Genomic DNA, 19,107 nt, shown 5'->3' with positions numbered 1-19,107 from the left:
CTGAAAGAGACGACATCTGGATGGTAGCATATGTTGTTCTAGAACTTGGATATACCTTTCAGCATTGATGGTGCCTTTCCAGATGTGTAAGCTGCCCATGCCACACGCACTCATGTAACCCCATACCATCAGAGATGCCGGCTTATGAACTGAGCACTGATAACAACTTGGGTTGTCCTTGTCCTCTTTAGTCCGGATGACATGGCGTCCCAGTTTTCCAAAAAGAACTTCAAATTTTGATTCATCTGACCACAGAACAGTTTTCCACTTTGCCACAGTCCATTTTAAATGAGCCTTGGCCCAGAGAAAACGCCTGCGCTTCTGGATCATGTTTAGAAATGGCTTCTTTTTTGGCCTATAGAGTTTTTAGCCGGCAACAGCGAATGGCACGGTGGATTGTGTTCACCGACAATGTTTTCTGGAAGTATTGCTCAGCCCTTGTTGTGATTTCCATTACAGTAGCATTCCTGTATGTGATGCAGTGCCGTCTAAGGGCCCGAAGATCACGGGCATCCAGTATGGTTTTCCGACCTTCACCCTTACGCACAGAGATTGTTCCAGATTCAGTGAATCTTTGGATGATATTATGCACTGTAGATGATGATAACTTCAAACTCTTTGCAATTTTTCTCTGAGAAACTCCTTTCTGATATTGCTCCACTATTTTTCGCCGCAACATTGGGGGAATTGGTGATCCTCTGCCCATCTTGACTTCTGAGAGACACTGCCACTCTGAGAGGCTCTTTTTATACCCAATCATGTTGCCAATTGAACTAATAAGTTGCAAATTGATCTTCCAGCTGTTCCTTATATGTACATTTAACTTTTCCGGCCTCTTATTGCTACCTGTCCCAACTTTTTTGGAATGTGTAGCTCCCATGAAATCCAAAATGAGCCAATATTTGACATGACATTTTAAAATGTCTCACTTTCAACATTTGATATGTTATCTATATCATATTGTGAATACAATATAAGTTTATGAGATTTGTAAATTAGTCCATTCCTTTTTTATTCACAATTTGTACAGTGTCCCAACTTTTTTTGGAATCGGGTTTGTATATACTGTGTATATATATATATATATATATATATATATATATATATATATATATACACTGTATATATCTTTATTTTTATTTTTATTTTTTTAGGAGAGACCCTAGGGAATAAAATGGCGATTGTTGCAATTTTTTATGTCACACTGTATTTGCAAAGAGGTTTTTCAATTGCAATTTATTTGGAAAAAAATACACTTTAATGAATTTTAATGCACAAAATACATTATATAACCTAATTTTTTGGATAAAAAAAATAAAAGATGATGTATTGCCAAGTAAAAAGATACCTAACATGTCACGCTGTAAACGCTAAATTTGCAGGACATACACATTTTTAACACAAATACAGTTGGATAGGAGAGAAGCAGCCAAAGTAGAATCAATATCTGAGTGCCGTCAGCATAGACATTATAATTGAGTCCATGTGATCTAAGCAGTTGGCCAAGTGGAAACATGTATATGATAAAAAGTAACGGACCCAAGATTGAGCCCTGAGGAACACAGAACATGACTGGACCCACTTCGTACTGGAATCCGCCAATAAAAACAAAGTGACAGCAATCAGTGAGTATGACTTAAAGCTTAAATCCACTTTTGTTGAGAAAAAAACATTCCCCTCTGGGTGATCTCTGTACATTACAAGGATGTTTAAAAAACTTTGTTGCAGATTCCTACATTTTGTTATTCTGAAGAAATCATTGTTTGTTCCTCTGTGCCTCTGTGCTTAGTGGGTCAAATGGGAGGGGTTTCATAATTATCAGCTGTGGCAGCTGCAGGGCTCTAATGAGGAAATCTGCTGGGCCTGCATCCCTTTAGACGTGTTCCTATTGGGAGTATCTCACCAAAAATTACATTTTTGCTGCAGGGGATGCCAGAAATCTGACTTGTATCTTAGTCAGACTTCTGGGAAAATTGGTGAGCCAATCACACAAGCAGGAAATTATGTTTCTGGGGGTGTGGTCAGTATACATTCTGTGTACAGAACAGCTCCAGGTAGCCATATTGCATTGCATTTTCAGAAAATTACAACAGCTGCAGATTGAAAAGGAAAGGTAATTTTTAATAACATTCAATTACAATATGATTTGTGTTACAATTGTATACGCTATATTGTTTTTTCTTTATTTGCTGATTTTTTTTCCCCACGAAAGTGGAGTTACCCTTTAAGCCATTTCAGAGCCAATTATGAGACTCCAAATATGGCTTCAAGGTGAGAAAGTAAAAGATTGTGTATACAGTATCAAAGGCAGAACTAAGATCCAGTAGAATAAGAATAGTAAGTGACCTGGAATTGGAAGCTAGCAGAAGGTCCTTAGTGACTTTGACCAAGGTGCTGTGCAATTCCCAAAAAAAACAGACTGAAGCACCCCATTGACCTCTGCAGCACTGTCAGTCTGATGTCGTCATCGAGGGCCCTACTCCCTTTTCACAGAACCAAGCCCATTGACTCCTTTATTTGATAACTACAGTGGCAGAACTTTGGTTTATGGTACATATGAAAGAATATTGTGGCCAGAGTTGTATAAAGTACTCGAAACCCATACTTGAGTAAAAGTACAAGTGCTCGATCAAAAAGTGACTAAAGTATTCAACATTTTTTGTACTTAAGTATTGCAAATAGTTTTTTTTTTAAATTTTGCTACTCAAGTACTGAAAGTAAAAGTACCAGTAGTTTTGAAAAAAAAATTGCTACTCAAGTACTGAAAGTAAAAGTACAAGTACTGTGTTATGTAGTTATTAAAGAAAGAAGTCAAAAGTTTGAACATCGTATTGTTTTTTATTATTTCAAATGCAGCTTTTATTTATACATACAGTAGCATTTATTTTCGTATGCGCTGATAATACACATGTCTTGAGCTTCATGAAACCTGCCATCTACTGTTCTGGCAGTCGTAATTTTTATAATTGTAACGAGTAACTATGCAGCACAAAAAAAATTATCGGAGTAGAAGTATTGAAATCATTGAAAAAATGTAGTGAAGTAAAAGTGGAAGTAGGAGAAAAAAATTCTACTCTAGGAAAGTACAGATACCGCCTTTCGGTACTTAAGTACAGTAGTGAAGTAGTTCTTCTTAGTTACTATACATCTCTGATTGTGGCCCACAGCCCGCTCATTCGTACACCCCACACTTGGCCTCTTCAGAACTCGCACAGATGGTAGCAAGGCACCTCCAGCCTGGTTGATGAACTTATGTTTGATGAAATACTGTAACCAAATCCATCCTTTTGTGAACAAATTTTCCAGATATTTGACAAAAACATTGAGTCTTCCGTCCCTTCTCTTAAGATTGCTCTGTTATCTATCCTACCGGGTTCCATTAAATCTCAGAAATCTAGCCTTCTCAGTTTTTTTCATCAGCTGCACATCAGCTTTTTTCCAGGATCTGGAAAACTAATACTACATATCCCTTAAATCTATGGGTGGACCTCATAAATGACACCATGCTCACGGAGGAGATGCAAGCTAGAGAACTGGACACATGGGAAAAACACAACAAACTGTGGTACGTCTGGCTTCATTATTCAACCTCAAAAAAGTTCCATAGAATATACTTTACCTAGATAGGATGAGCTTTACCATGTTGTCCCTCCTTTCCCCCCTCTCTCCAATCCATACCCACTACGGACATAAATCTATAGAACAGATTTTCCTTAATTATTTGATCTCTATGGATTACATTGTGTCAATCTAATTGGTAACCTATCTACTTTTCCTTTTGTATTTCCTACTATCTCTCTACCCCCCCCCCCCCCCCCAATCTTTTTTTTAATTGTTTTTTGTTTTTTCTTCTTCCTCTCTCTTGTAACATTTATAAGACAATTACTTGAAAATTAGAAAGTAGGATAAACTGGCCTACAAAATAAAATAGAAGGGGTGGGAAGCAGCTGCTATAGTAAAGTGCTAGTGAATGGATGTGAAGTAACCTTAGTAGAAAGATTACCTATAGCGCTTGCTCAATGATAAGGTACATATATATTATATAGACAGTACTGTTATACTTCAGAATAAATAAATAATATTGGTGCTTATATTAAAAGTGCATGAGTGTTAATGCAAAAAACAAGTGAGCAAATTAAGATCAATTTCTGTGATATTCAAAAGACAAATGCCAGTTCAATAGATTGCACACTATAAATATATCAAAAAAGGACCAAAAATATTCAAGTTCATACGCAGTGCATGAGATATAAATGATCTCATAAATATTCCACACAGTTCATAAATAAAGGTGACTTCTTGTGAAAAAAAGTTCAAAAAGAATTATATAACTCTGTGCAGTGCAGGGGATAAAGTGCAGGTGCTCAGTGCCAGGCTTTCCAATCAGATATTGGTGTCACTTTGGTTTTCACCGTGGCTAGTAGAAAAAAGGCTCACTCACCAGAACATATGGGTCTTATATGGCTTATGGCAGGGGTCCTCAAACTTTTTAAACAGGGGGCCAGTTCACGGTCCCTCAGACACTGTTGGGGGCTGAACTATGGTTTGAAAAATAAATATGAACCTTTCAATGCAGAGAGACCATCGAGCGCCCCCTTTCAATGCAGAGACCAGCGTGCCCCCTTTAATGCAGAGATCAGCGTGCCCCCTTTCAATGCAGGCTGACCAGCGTGCCCCCTTTTAATGCAGAGAGACCAGCGTGCCCTCTTTTGATGCAGAGACCAGTGTGCCCCCTTTTAATGCAGAGACCAGCATGCCCCCTTTCAATGCAGAGAGACCAGCGTGCCCCCTGTCAATGCAGAAAGACCAGCGTGCCCCCTTTCAATGCAGAGACCATCGTGCCCCCTTTCAATGCAGAGACCATCGTGCCCCCTTTCAATGCAGAGACCAGCGTGCCCCCTTTCAATGCAGAGACCATCGTGCCCCCTTTCAATGAAGAGACCAGCGTGCCCCCTTTCAATGCAGAGACCAGCATGCCCCCTTTCAATGCAGAGACCAGCGTGCCCCCTTTCAATGCAGAGACCAGCGTGCCCCCTTTCAATGCAGAGATCAGCGTGCCCCCTTCAAGAAGTCCCCTTTATTTATGAACTGTGTGGAATATCTATCTGTTTTTTGCACTAACACTTATGCACCAATATTATTTATTTATTCTGAAGTACTGTATAACAGTACTCTCTATATATGTACCTTATCATTTAGCAAGCGCTATAGGTAATCATTCAACAAAGGTTACTTCACATCCACTTACTTGAAATGGTTTATTGAAACATATGGCAACTGTGATGCCCTTTTGTACCATTTTGATAATCGCTGCACTTTTTTCTCCTCCCCTTTTCTTTTTTGTACCCTCATATGTTTTTATTTTCATATGTTGAAAAAATACTAAGAGAAATATATTCAATCTAAAAAATCAGATTGGAGGGGTTCAAATAGGTTATAAGTCACGTTGTTATGTAACTGAGATATCGCAGCCCATTCTTGGCAAGATAGATATGGGGCGAAATTTGTTTAAGGCCCCTTTCACACAAATGTGAGCCGTTCATTTCATCAATTCATTCATGTCAAAATGGATGAAATTTTCATCAGCTTTTCTTCAGTGGTCATCAGTTTTTCATCAGTTTTTATTCAGCGCTTATCAGTTTTTCTTCAGTTCTCATCAGTGGTCATCAGTTTTTCAACAGTTTATTTTACATTCACTACCAATGCAAAAACGACCATTTGTCAGTTTACATCCGTTTTTCGTCCGATCCATTTTTTTAACGGAAGAAAAGTAGAGCTTTGAAAAGTTTCAAAAAATGAATAATGAGGAATGTGGATGTAAACTGATGTAAATGGATGGTCATCCATTTACATCTCTTTTTCCATAGAGATGTATTGATCAATGGATGGATGAAAAATGGACAAACAGACAGCATATGTGAAAGGGGCCAAAATTTTCCAGAGCCATGTTGGGGTTTTTTCGGTACTGTGGTGATAGTTTTTGAAGATCGATGGTATAAAACCAGTGCTGAGGGAGTAATTTATTTTATTGAGTACCCTCTTGCCTTCACTGCTCTATAATGTATTGATAGTTAATTTGTCAAATCCTAACCTAACAGCACCTCCAACCTCCTAGCACCTAGCACTGTGACCTGGAATACAAGGCCACAATCAAAGGGAAGAATTGGTGTTCACATAATGGTTGTGTTTGAATGTTACTATTTCACATTTTCCCCATGTGCCCTACTACAAAAATGCTTCAGGGCCAGAGGGTAAGAAGAGCCTGAAGCTGCAGCTGGAGAAGAATAGTGATTTAAATGATAAGAGTACTTTTGGAAGTGTCTACAAGTACAAACCTGTTGCTACTCCTTAGTAAAATAAAAATTTGCTTCCCCTGGTTCTTCCTGCAGGGCCTACCTACTGCTATCTCATGTGGTATTCTTTCATAAGTGCACTAGCACAGTGGTGTATTTAGGTTTTGTGCTGCTCTAGGCCTGACAAAACTTGGGCACCCCTAATTTAAATATGACCCAACCCTTCCTGTAAATGCTACAACCCTTCCTGTTTTATGACCCGCTTTGTCATCTGTAAACCACAACCACAGACTATCAGTGCCCATCAGTGCAGCCTCATCAGTGCCCATGCGGTCTGTCCGAATGTCCTCACCGGTCGGTATTATTATACCCACAGGTAGCAGTGTGACCGCTTTATGGGGGTGCAAGACTGATTTGCCTCATGGACCCTACCCTCCAGCCCAATTCACCCCTTAAGCCTGACACTATACTTAAAGTGTAGCGCAAGCCGGTGGGGACCTTTTTCGTGCAGGAGACAAGAGAAGGCTGTTTTTTTTTTTTAATTTTCTTTTGGGGTGCTGCTTTTTTGCTGCCCCCCTGCAAAGTGCCGCCCTAGGCCTGGGCCTTGTTGGCCTAGGCCAAGATACAGCACTGCACTAGCATGCAAAATCAGCTCCAGCAATTGACTAGCTGAAGCCTCATAATCTGAGGTCTGGACTACTATTTTTTGCAAAGGAGGAGAGGGTGTTCTTTGGGGGTGAGACATACTTTAAAAAGGACACTTACATTTTAAATAGAATAGCTGATAAAATCACTTTAGTACAACCAGGTCATTTATTTATCTCCTTTTTCCAGAGTAGGAGAAACCCTTATATGCCAATAAAGAACCCAACAACCCTACAGACTATGCATGTGTCTCAAGCCCTTCAATGTATCATGCTGTCAGCACAAATTGTGAAAGATCAGACCGGGAAACTTATTGAATCATGAGATCTGGATGTTTCTGTTTCCTGGTTCAGACCAAGTCAGATATGACATGCTGTGGAGAGTGAGTGATCACACATATAACAAGGTAACCTGCTGCACGTGTCTGGTAGAGGCATGCTATCAGGGATATTTATTGTCATTATTTTTTTTTTGCCATTACCGGCCAAATCTGTCACCATGTAAAGCCATTCCTGTGCTATTGCTGCAGAGTTTTATTGGCTGCTGTGCTGCTGTTCTAGAATCCTGTTATTCCGGTAGTCTGCTGTTCCAGTATGTAGGTGGTGTGTAGAGTGGTGTGGTGGCAATAATTCATACAAACGTGTGCAATAAAGAACTAGCATTGAAGAATGCAAAAACCGCTCACAATAGAATGGGAGGATGGGGCGATGCACTGCTGGATTGACAGCATCTGCAAAGAGAGCAGAACGCAGTCTGGCCATCTCGTGCCCAATTGGGAAGATGTCAGGAGGGATCACAAACCCTATGCTTTCCCCACCTCACCAGAAACCTTTCCCTATCGCTAGTACTGTCCCTGACATGCAGGGTACCTCTCCCTACGCTACCCACACATATAAAGTGCAACAAAGCCGGGAGCTAGGGCCTTAAATAGGCTCTGCCTGACCCAAGATGGTCATCAATGTTACATGGAGCAGAATCATCCAATCATATAGCTTCCCAAGTGACCCAAGGAAATTTTAGAGGAACCATGTTCCTCTTGACTTCTTCCTCCAGCAACCCTCTAAGCTCCGGGGGGCAGAGTGAAACGTGTTGGGGGCATGGCCTGGCGGGAGCCCAAGCTGAGGTTGCCACTCTCATCACTATAGGATTCCGTGGATGAGTGGCACTAGGAATCTCTCCTTCCTTTTCTCCAGCAACAATGCAAGGGAATGCCACCTGTCATGGAGAAAGTAGACTGTACTTGCCTACAAGTATCCTGCTGTTCCAGTATCAACTTGCTGTGTGAGACCCAACTCCACTCAGATGCTGCAGCTTTGCCCCTATATATGGGACCAATCATTTCAGGACTGGACTGTGTTCGAGAGGACCCCACTAGAGTTGTGAGAGGTCTGTATGCCACATTCATGTGTTTGTTTGACCGTGGTTACCTTTTCTGTTGTCTGCTGAGAAGGTCTGCTCTGCGATTACCAATACTCTGAACTTGGAGTGAGCTCTTTCTGGTAAGACAAGGACCCCAATACCAGCAGGGCTTTAGTTGTACTATATTTCACTAGTCAGTGACTCAGTCAGGGATTGATATTCATTGTTTGGTCAGTCTTATGTATATGGTAGAAAGAAAAGGGTTCCCCTGGGTTCGGGACTTTTTAGGCAGAAAACCATCCAGTAAAGTGAAAGGAGTATATGCACAAATGTAAAATGTAAGTACGATTTATTCAAAGAGTAAAAAGCTGATACAAATTAACAAATAGGGTGAATAGAATGTAAGAACAATACATGTTACATGCGGTCTAACTGAAGAGACGAGGATCGTGGGTTATCTCCCAAAATAGAACCTTTTGATGCGTTTCGGGTAATGACCCTTTATCCAAAAAAGGTTAGATTGGGGTAAACTTCACGTATTCAGTTTAAAGGAGACCAAGAGCGCATGTCTAAAGAACTATAGCAGTTAGAAAGCCGCAGTATTGAATGGGAGCGCGCCAGGGTGGAATGAGAGGCAGGAGCAAGGAAAAAGTCCCCCTGCTTGGTTGGGGGGGGGGGGGGGGAGCAGCAAAATGTAGCCAGCTGAGAATGGTAAGTTCTTAATACTGTGCTGTAGATACCCTCCGGAACCTATCCCACGAGGATCCCATAGGGTCAATTGCCAGAGACGCAAGGATATCTGTAATAAAGGTGTCTTCCTTGTATGTAGTACTATAAAAAGGAGTAAATGAAGAAGAAATTCCGCTTCCACAAAGTAGACGGCACCAGAATTTGAAGATTTGAAGGTCACTGGCAGGTGAGTAGAACTGGTGGTTCAGCGGTCCTTGCGTGCTAACCCCGGCGTGACAAAAGTTATGTGTATGGTAATATTATTTGAGATTATTTATGTTTGCTTAACCCAATTTTATTTTTGCAGGGCTTTCCCCTTTAACAAAGCTCACTGAAACATTTCCAGGTGTGTTGGTAATACTTAGGTCCAGGTACAGGGCGGGCCATCGCCGGAGCAGGGCAGAAGGAACCTGACAATCCAGCTGCTCCTTATGAGGTAGCGCTACACCTGTTATAGAGTGACGAAGCTGTGTCCCGCTCTACCAGCATTGTTATAATTGTCACATAGGCTTTTCCATGAAGACCACGGCTAAGTGGCCAATTTTTAGTACACATTACACAAGCATGGTCCACTGTTTCCACCATCAGGAAAACTACCTTGAGAAATGTCAGCCTTTGTGTGACACTGGACATTGTTGTTAAAGATGCAGAACTCTATTTGCCTACATAATGGCAGTATTAACTGGTACGCTTTGCCATAACTTTAACACAAGTGCCTAGAGGAATCTGGGAAACGTAGTGCTCAATGAAGACTGTACCTACCTACCACAAAGCTCTGTTGCACTTACAAGGCCCATAAGTACTAGCAAAGGAAAAGGGCGAGATATAAAAGGAAAAGCCCAGGAAGAAGCCAGGCAGTTGGCAGACAGGTGCACCAACCAAGAGAGAGATGTGCTATGTTAGACCAGGCCAGGCTGGACTACATCCAAAGAGACCAGATCGGAGCCGAAGAGCGAACTATCAAAATCGTCACTATCAAGAGTTGCTCAGACGAGATCGGGCGCGTTTAGGGTGCCACTTTTATATCTCCAACCCTAGAACAACACTCACAAATTTAATAAAAGAACTGAAAAAATATGGGGAAATCTCAAATCTAAAAATCAACCCGGTTAAATCTGAAATTTTGAACATGTCTAAATAAAAAAGAGGAGGGGGTCTTACAAAACGAGTTTCCATTTACATGGGGGGAAAAAAGATTTGAAATAACTTGGAATCAAACTAACAGTTTCGGTAAGGAATATATATCAAGCAAATTATAATCCACTCCTTAATGAGATTAAAACAGAGATCAGGAAAATATCAGCATCCACATTATTCTGGATGGGCAGGATTAACATGGTAAAAATGGTAATTTTCCAAAAAAATCTATACAAATTTCAAATGATTCCAATAGCACCACCCCGGGCATTTTTTAAAACACTATATTTCAAAATATATTTGGAAAAAAATAAATAAAAATTGCATCACTTGAATGGGCAGGAATAACATGGTAAAAATTGTACTTTCCCAAAAATTCTATATAAATTTCAAATGATTCCAATAGCACTACCCCCGGCATTTTTTTAAAACACTATATTTCAAAATATATTTGGCAAAAAAAAAACAAGAATAAAGTTTGCATTACTGAGTAGAGAAAAAACACAAAGGGGGTTAGCAGCACCAGATATAAAAAGATAATACAATGCAGTATTATTAGCACGAATGCTTGAAAGGACAAAAAGTGAAAAAAGGTGGGTTAGGATGGAGAACTCATTAAGTAAGACACAACTACATAAAAATATTTGGATACAAAAAAAATATAGAACTTTAGATACTGGCACGCATGAATTGACAAAAAAATTTTTTTTTAAAGTTTGGGATTTAATTTATCGACAAGCAAAATGCAAATACAATTTGCCACTAATTGCACTAACAGAGACAATATTTTTTTACCAGGTAAAGGGGATTTATTTGGAAATTGGTAGGAAATTTACAATTAAAGGATATAGTAAGGGAAGGTAAAATACGTTCACTTCAAGAATTAAAGCACAAAGATGAACTGACAAAGTTAAATGAATGATTTACAGTTAAAGCCATTTGTGACAATATTGACACAGCTAATTAGATCAGAGGAAAATGTAAACCAAATTGAATGTGTTATACCTGAAGGGTTTCACATGTACTGTCACTTTAAGGCTGGCTCCACCCAGGAGTGATGACAAGGGTCAAGGGGCAGAGTGGCCATCTTGGAGACACATGTAGAGATGTATTGATATGCAGAGCTGTCCTGTAATGCATGCTGGAGTGTACAGAGAGTCCTGAATAAACAACCGTTGTTCCAGACCAGAGTCCTGTTTCTCTCACAACACGGAGAATATAACAGAATGATTATGTAATGCACAGAAAACGATAAAACATTGAACATCTTGGATATGTAGAATACTTACGGAAATGGGGAGACAGGACAAGCCCATATTCGTCAAGAAATGGGAAGAGGAACTGGGTATTAGGTTAAGCGAGCAACAAATAGCAAATGTACTGAGATTGGCATATGGGAACGCAATCAATATAAACACAATAGAAATTAACTACAAATGCCTAGCAAGGTAGTATATAACACCTGAGAAAGCCCAAAAAAAACAACAAAGCACCTCCCTCTTAAGTTGGAGAGGATGTAACCAGAAAGGTACCATGGCACATATTTGGTGGGAGTGCATAAAAGTTAAGGAACACTGGCAGGAGGTCCAATATTATATTAGTGAGATAACAGGAGAAGAGATACCAAATGACCCACGGACATGTCTATTCCATATTGCAAAAAGTACACCAAAACAATATAGAAGAAGCTTGGTTCCCCATTTGATAAATTCAGCGAAAGGACTAATTTCAAAAAAATGGTTAGACCCAGGTAAACCCTCCATAGTAGAGTGGTACGAAAGAATAGAATACATATACAAAATGGAATATCTGTGTAGTAGAGATGAGGGTTATGTCGGAATATTTAACAATATATGGGAAAAATGGATTGAGTTTAAGAAAACTAAGTAATACATAGAGAAATGGACAGAGTAAGTGGGAGGGGGCACATGTGCTCGAGGTCTTTCATCTGGGTGGTGGAGTCCCGAAGGGAGGGGGCGGCTTCCTCCTCTTCTGTAGAGGTGCCATGTGGCCTCAGGGGGTCATCCTGAGGGCCTGGAGAGTAGCAGTGAGGAACTGAACCCAGAGGTCCAGAGAAGCTGACTGAGAGGGGAGACACTGGAGGATCTGTCTCCACAGTACAGTGAGTACAGAATCTCGTGTCGTGGGGGTCTGACCTTAGGGTAGCCACCCCATGATTCTAGGATAGTCAGTGGAGGGGTGTCGGTTGAAAGGGGATGCTAGTGAGAGTGTCCTGAAGATAAGTTATCATCCACTAAGTCATTTTGCTTGGACTTGTGGTACTTGTGGCAGTGTAAATTAAGCATCCTAGCTGCTCTAAATTAACCTAGAAGGCTTAGGAATAGAAGTCCTCAACTAATGTGAATAGTTCAAACTGGAGTATCCCACTTTTCCGTTCTCCTATCGAAGTTCCAAATAAACATTAAAAAAACCAACACCCTCAGACTTTTTATTTGTGTGATGGGTCATCAGGAGCAAGGAGGGATCCGCAAACTATATTTCATGAGCTAACCGTGTGCTGGTAATCAGGGGAGCCCGTCAAGTCATTATTCAGCAGGCTATGCGGGGACACTGCTACAGAAGTATTGTATTAAAAAAGGGAATTGTTTATGATAACCAGTGATTTAGCAAACTACAGTCATGTTCAGTGGCAGCTGGTGCTCGGTAATTCAGGGGGGGCGGCAAACCAATGCACCCCCCCCCCTCCTCCGTCGTTCAGTCGGCAGGCAACACATTCCCTCCCCCCCCCTTCCTTGAATGGTTCTGCCTCCTTACCTCCTCCTTCCTCCTGTCCGAGCCAGGGAGTGCTGGATGGCTGAGCTGCTGTGCTTCTCCAGCCATGTATCTTCTGCCTCTTCCTGGCCACTGGCCAGTAAGAACGCTTCTCTTTTTGGTCAATCGGGAAAGGGGTCTCACAACCCTCCTCCTGATTGGCTGGGAGGAGGGTCAGTGTGACAATAGCAAATATTTATTCGCTATTGCCATACAACTGGGTGGGCTCAGGGCGCAGTGCTCTGCGCCCCAAGCCCACCCTTTTTTGAAGCCTATTAGAGCCTCTGGCTCTAATCACGTGCTTCAAAAAATAAAATCCCCTATTGGAATCTATGCGTCCGGTGCCCTGCATGTAGATTAGGGGGCCGAACACTTTGGATAGGGGGGGCTGCGCCTCTGCGCCCCCAATGAATGGCTGCCACTGGTCATGTTATACAGTTAGGGTTTACATTTAAAGTGTTACTAAACCCATGAGCCTGCATTCACTATTAGTGTTGAGCGAACATGGACTGTATTATTCGTGTTCGTACCGAATAATTGGATTTTTGTTACCCGAACACGAACACGGACACTTTTTACTGTATATTCGGGTAAAAATCCGGGTTCGGTTGTTTTATTTCCGGGTTTTGCATGCTTTGGCGCTCTTTTCATGGCGGGCTTTCAACAGCCAATCAACAATCGTTTAACTGGTGTGCCTTAAGCCATCCCAGCCATGCCTGCAAATGTCTCAGTAGCTGTGATTGGCCGTCTGAAGCATGTGACCAAGTCTTTATAAGTTCGAGGCAGCCGCAGCGGCGTCATTATGCTGCTTAGATCAGGGACAGAGCACACATCAGCGTGCTGGCTGCTGATTAGGGAAAGATAGGCAGGAAAAAAACATTTGTGTCCGGATAGAATTGAGGGACAGGTCGGAGTGTTTAGGCAGGGTGAGTTGTAGGCATTTTAGGGATAGAGTCTGCTGAATTATAGGGTCAGTGTGTTCTACAAACTACAATCGATATTGCTGTGTGGGGTGGGGTCTGCACTTAGTTCTCCTGATCTACGATCTCTTCTCAATCCTGTTAGGGACAGAGTCTGCTGAATTTTAGGGAAAGTGTGTTCTACAAACTACAATCGATATTGCTGTGTGGTGTGGGATAGGAGATAGGCAGGTGTCAGTGATCCACATCCATTTTTCTGTGTGTGGGCTGCAGTGAACACAATCTTTTTGGGGTGCAGTGAACACAATCCTTTTGGAGTGCAGTGAACAAAATCTTTGGGGGGTACAGTGAACACAATCTTTGTGGGGTGCAGTGAACAAAACCTTTGTGGGGGTACAGTGAACACAATCTTTGCGGGGTGCAGTGAAGACAATCCTTGTGGGGTGCAGTGAAGACAATCCTTGTGGGGTGCAGTGAACAAAATCTTTGGGGGGTACAGTGAACACAATCTTTGTGGGGTGCAGAGAAGACAATCCTTGTGGGGTGCAGTGAACAAAATCTTTGGGGGGTACAGTGAACACAATCTTTGTGGGGTGCAGTGAACAAAACCTTTGTGGGGTGCAGTGAACACAGTCTTTGTGGGGTGCAGTGAAGACAATCCTTGTGGGGTGCAGTGAAGACAATCCTTGTGGGGTGCAGTGAACAAAATCTTTGGGGGGTACAGTGAACACAATCTTTGTGGGGTGCAGTGAACAAAACCTTTGTGGGGTACAGTGAACACAATCTTTGTGGGGTGCAGTGAACAAAACCTTTGTGGGGTACAGTGAACACAATCTTTGTGGGGTGCAGTGAAGACAATCCTTTTGGAGTGCAGTGAACACAATCTTTGTGGGGTACAGTGAACACAATCTTTGTGGGGTGCAGTGAACAAAACCTTTGTGGGGTACAGTGAACACAATCTTTGTGGGGTGCAGTGAACACAATCTTTGTGGGGTGCAGTGAACAAAACCTTTGTGGGGTGCAGTGAACACAACCTTTGTGGGGTACAGTGAACACAATCTTTGTGGGGTGCAGTGAACAAAACCTTTGTGGGGTACAGTGAACACAATCTTTGTGGGGTACAGTGAACACAATCTTTGTGGGGTGCAGTGAACAAAACCTTTGTGGGGTACAGTGAACACAATCTTTGTGGGGTGCAGTGAACAAAACCTTTGTGGGGTACAGTGAACACAATCTTTGTGGGGTGCAGTGAAGACAATCCTTGTGGGGTGCAGTGAAGACAATCCTTGTGGGGTGCAGTGAACAAAATCTTTGGGGGGTACAGTGAACACAATCTTTGTGGGGTGCAGTGAACAAAACCTTTGTGGGGTACAGTGAACACAATCTTTGTGGGGTGCAGTGAACAAAACCTTTGTGGGGTGCAGTGAACACAATCTTTGTGGGGTGCAGTGAAGACAATCCTTTTGGAGTGCAGTGAACACAATCTTTGTGGGGTACAGTGAACACAATCTTTGTGGGGTGCAGTGAACACAATCTTTGTGGGGTGCAGAGAAGACAATCCTTTTGGGGTGCAGTGAACAAAACCTTTTTGGGGTACAGTGAACACAATCTTTGTGGGGTGCAGTGAACAAAACCTTTGTGGGGTACAGTGAACACAATCTTTGTGGGGTGCAGTGAAGACAATCCTTTTGGAGTGCAGTGAACACAATCTTTGTGGGGTACAGTGAACACAATCTTTGTGGGGTGCAGTGAACAAAACCTTTGTGGGGTACAGTGAACACAATCTTTGTGGGGTGCAGTGAACACAATCTTTGTGGGGTGCAGTGAACAAAACCTTTGTGGGGTGCAGTGAACACAATCTTTGTGGGGTGCAGTGAAGACAATCCTTGTGGGGTGCAGTGAAGACAATCCTTGTGGGGTGCAGTGAACAAAATCTTTGGGGGGTACAGTGAACACAATCTTTGTGGGGTGCAGTGAACAAAACCTTTGTGGGGTACAGTGAACACAATCTTTGTGGGGTGCAGTGAAGACAATCCTTTTGGAGTGCAGTGAACAAAATCTTTGTGGGGTACAGTGAACACAATCTTTGTGGGGTGCAGTGAACAAAATCTTTGTGGGGTACAGTGAACACAATCTTTGTGGGGTGCAGTGAAGACAATCCTTGTGGGGTGCAGTGAAGACAATCCTTGTGGGGTGCAGTGAACAAAATCTTTGGGGGGTACAGTGAACACAATCTTTGTGGGGTGCAGTGAACAAAACCTTTGTGGGGTACAGTGAACACAATCTTTGTGGGGTGCAGTGAACAAAACCTTTGTGGGGTGCAGTGAACACAATCTTTGTGGGGTGCAGTGAAGACAATCCTTTTGGAGTGCAGTGAACACAATCTTTGTGGGGTACAGTGAACACAATCTTTGTGGGGTGCAGTGAACAAAACCTTTGTGGGGTACAGTGAACACAATCTTTGTGGGGTGCAGTGAACACAATCTTTGTGGGGTGCAGTGAACAAAACCTTTGTGGGGTACAGTGAACACAATCTTTGTGGGGTGCAGAGAAGACAATCCTTTTGGGGTGCAGTGAACACAATCTTTGTGGGGTACAGTGAACACAATCTTTGTGGGGTGCAGTGAACAAAACCTTTGTGGGGTACAGTGAACACAATCTTTGTGGGGTGCAGTGAACAAAACCTTTGTGGGGTACAGTGAACACAATCTTTGTGGGGTACAGTGAACACAATCTCATACTTCTGAAGCTTTGAGGGTGCTGCCTGTTCTATACTCCTCCTCCTCCTCCTCATCCATCCTTTTAGCTGTACAAACAATAGTAATTGGGGCCTAGTGTGCTTCTGTACGTGTGAAAAACATACACTTTTTTTTGATCATATTTCCTATTCCGCTATTTAATAAAAACCTTTGGGGCTCAATTAAATTGCGGAATAGTCTGTGTCGGTACGTGTGAGATCCACCTTTCCAAGTTTTTGCGGTTCATCTCATACTTCTGAAGCTTTGAGGGTGCTGCCTGTTCTATACTCCTCCTCCTCCTCTTCCTCATCCATCCTTTTAGGTGTACAAACAATAGTAATTGGGGCCTAGTGTGCTTCTGTACGTGTGAAAAACATACACTTTTTTTTTTATCATATTTCCTATTCCGCTATTCAATAAAAACCTTTGGGGCTCAATTAAATTGCGGAATAGTCTGTGTCGGTACGTGTGAGATCCACCTTTCCAAGTTTTTGGGGTTCATCTCATACTTCTGAAGCTTTGAGGGTGCTGCCTGTTCTATACTCCTCCTCCTCCTCCTCATCCATCCTTTTAGGTGTAAACAATAGTAATTGGGGCCTAGTGTGGTGGTGTACGTGTGAAAAACATACACTTTTTTTTGATCATATTTCCTATTCCGCTATTCAATAAAAACCTTTGGGGCTCAATTAAATTGCGGAATAGTCTGTGTCGGTACGTGTGAGATCCACCTTTCCAAGTTTTTGGGGTTCATCTCATACTTCTGAAGATTTGAGGGTGCTGCCTGTTCCATACTCCTCTTCCTCATCCTCCCTTTAGGGTAGGAAAAAATTTAATCGGGCCTAGTCTGTGTTTGTACGTGTGAGATACACAGTTTTTTTATCCTATTCCGCTATTCAATACACACCCTTTTGGTGTAAAAAACATTAAATTGCGGCATAGTTTGCATATTTGACATTTGCATATATTGTGCCTTGTTGCGCTGTTTTGAGTACTCCACCAACATGGCCAGTGGCAATGACGCCGTTCTCAGCTTAACTATCCCACTTCTATGCCTCCTTGAAAAAACAATTCGGGCGATGATGGAAGAGGATGTGGCACAGGATGAGGAGGAGGAGGAGGAGGATGAAGAGGTAACATTTCAAAGGCTTTCAGGGCAGTCATTCGCAAGGGGCTCCGAGGGTGGGTTCCTGCACACACAAACGCCAGGGACACAATTGTCCAGCAGGGGCACAGTTCTGGAGGATGAGGAGGATGAGGAGGAGGAGGAGCTGGAGAAGGAGATGGAACCATGTTCACAGCAGGGTGGCACCCAGGCCAGCTCATGGCCATCACTGGTGCGTGGCTGGGGGGATACAGAGGACACGGACGATACACCTCCCACAGAGGACAGCCTTTCGTCGCCTCTGGGCAGCCTGGCACACATGAGCGATTACATGCTGCAGTGTCTCCACAACGACCGCCGAGTTGCCCACATTCTAACTTGTGCTGATTACTGGGTGGCCACGCTGCTGGATCCCCGTTACAAGGACAACGTACCGTCCTTAATTCACTCACTGGAGCGCGATCGCAAGATGCGCGAGTACAAGCGCACGCTGGTAGACGCAATGCTGCTGGCATTCCCATCTGACAGCGGGGCCACAGTGGAAGCACAAGGCAGAGGAGGAGGAGGAGGAGGTCGCCAACTCAACCAGGGCACCGCCAGCACCTCAGAAAGCAGGGTTAGCATGGCCGAAATGTGGAAAAGCTTTGCCAGCACACCACAACAAACAGCAGCACCAGCAGCTCATATGGAACGTCTTAGCAGGAGGCAGCATTTTACCAACATGGTGGAGCAGTATGTGTGCACACGCCTACATGTAGTGAATGAGGGGTCTGCCCCTTCAACTTCTGGGTCTCCAAATTGGGCACATGGCCTGAGCTTGCCCTTTACGCCTTGGAGGTGCTGGCGTGCCCTGCAGCCAGTGTATTATCTGAACGGGTATTTAGCACGGCTGGGGGTGTTATAACAGACAAGCGCAGCCGCCTGTCCAGAGACAATGTGGACAAGCTCACGTTCATTAAAATGAACCAGGCATGGATCCCACGGGACTTTTCCGTACCTTGTGCAGAATAGCAATGGATACCAACCTTACCCAGCCATTGTTCCATTTTTGCTCTTTCTCACTCTTTTGGGGTGTACCCTCATTTAAAATTTGTGAAAAGAAGCAGTGTTGGCTACCTCGTCCTCCTCCTCAGGGCCAGATTAACGTAGGGGCTATTGGAGCTGCAGCTCCATGCAGGCCCCTACCTTTTATATAGGCCCCGGGTTGGCCATATTCACTGTGACCGCTCTTCTGTCACTTGTAAACACAGAAGTCTGGCTTCTATGCTCGCTTCCCCAGGCAGCACCCTCAGAACCTCCCCACACAGCGCGAAGGCCGGACAAGGAGGGACAGTTGCCGATGCATGGATGTGTTTATGGGCTTCAGAGACAGCATCCCATGTTGAATTAGGCATGCATGGCTGCACCCTTCC

The sequence above is a fragment of the Pelophylax lessonae genome (genome assembly GCF_965119305.1).
Source record: "Pelophylax lessonae genome assembly, chromosome: 2".
In the NCBI taxonomy this organism is placed as follows: domain Eukaryota; kingdom Metazoa; phylum Chordata; class Amphibia; order Anura; family Ranidae; genus Pelophylax; species Pelophylax lessonae.
This window is presented reverse-complemented; position numbering follows the sequence as displayed.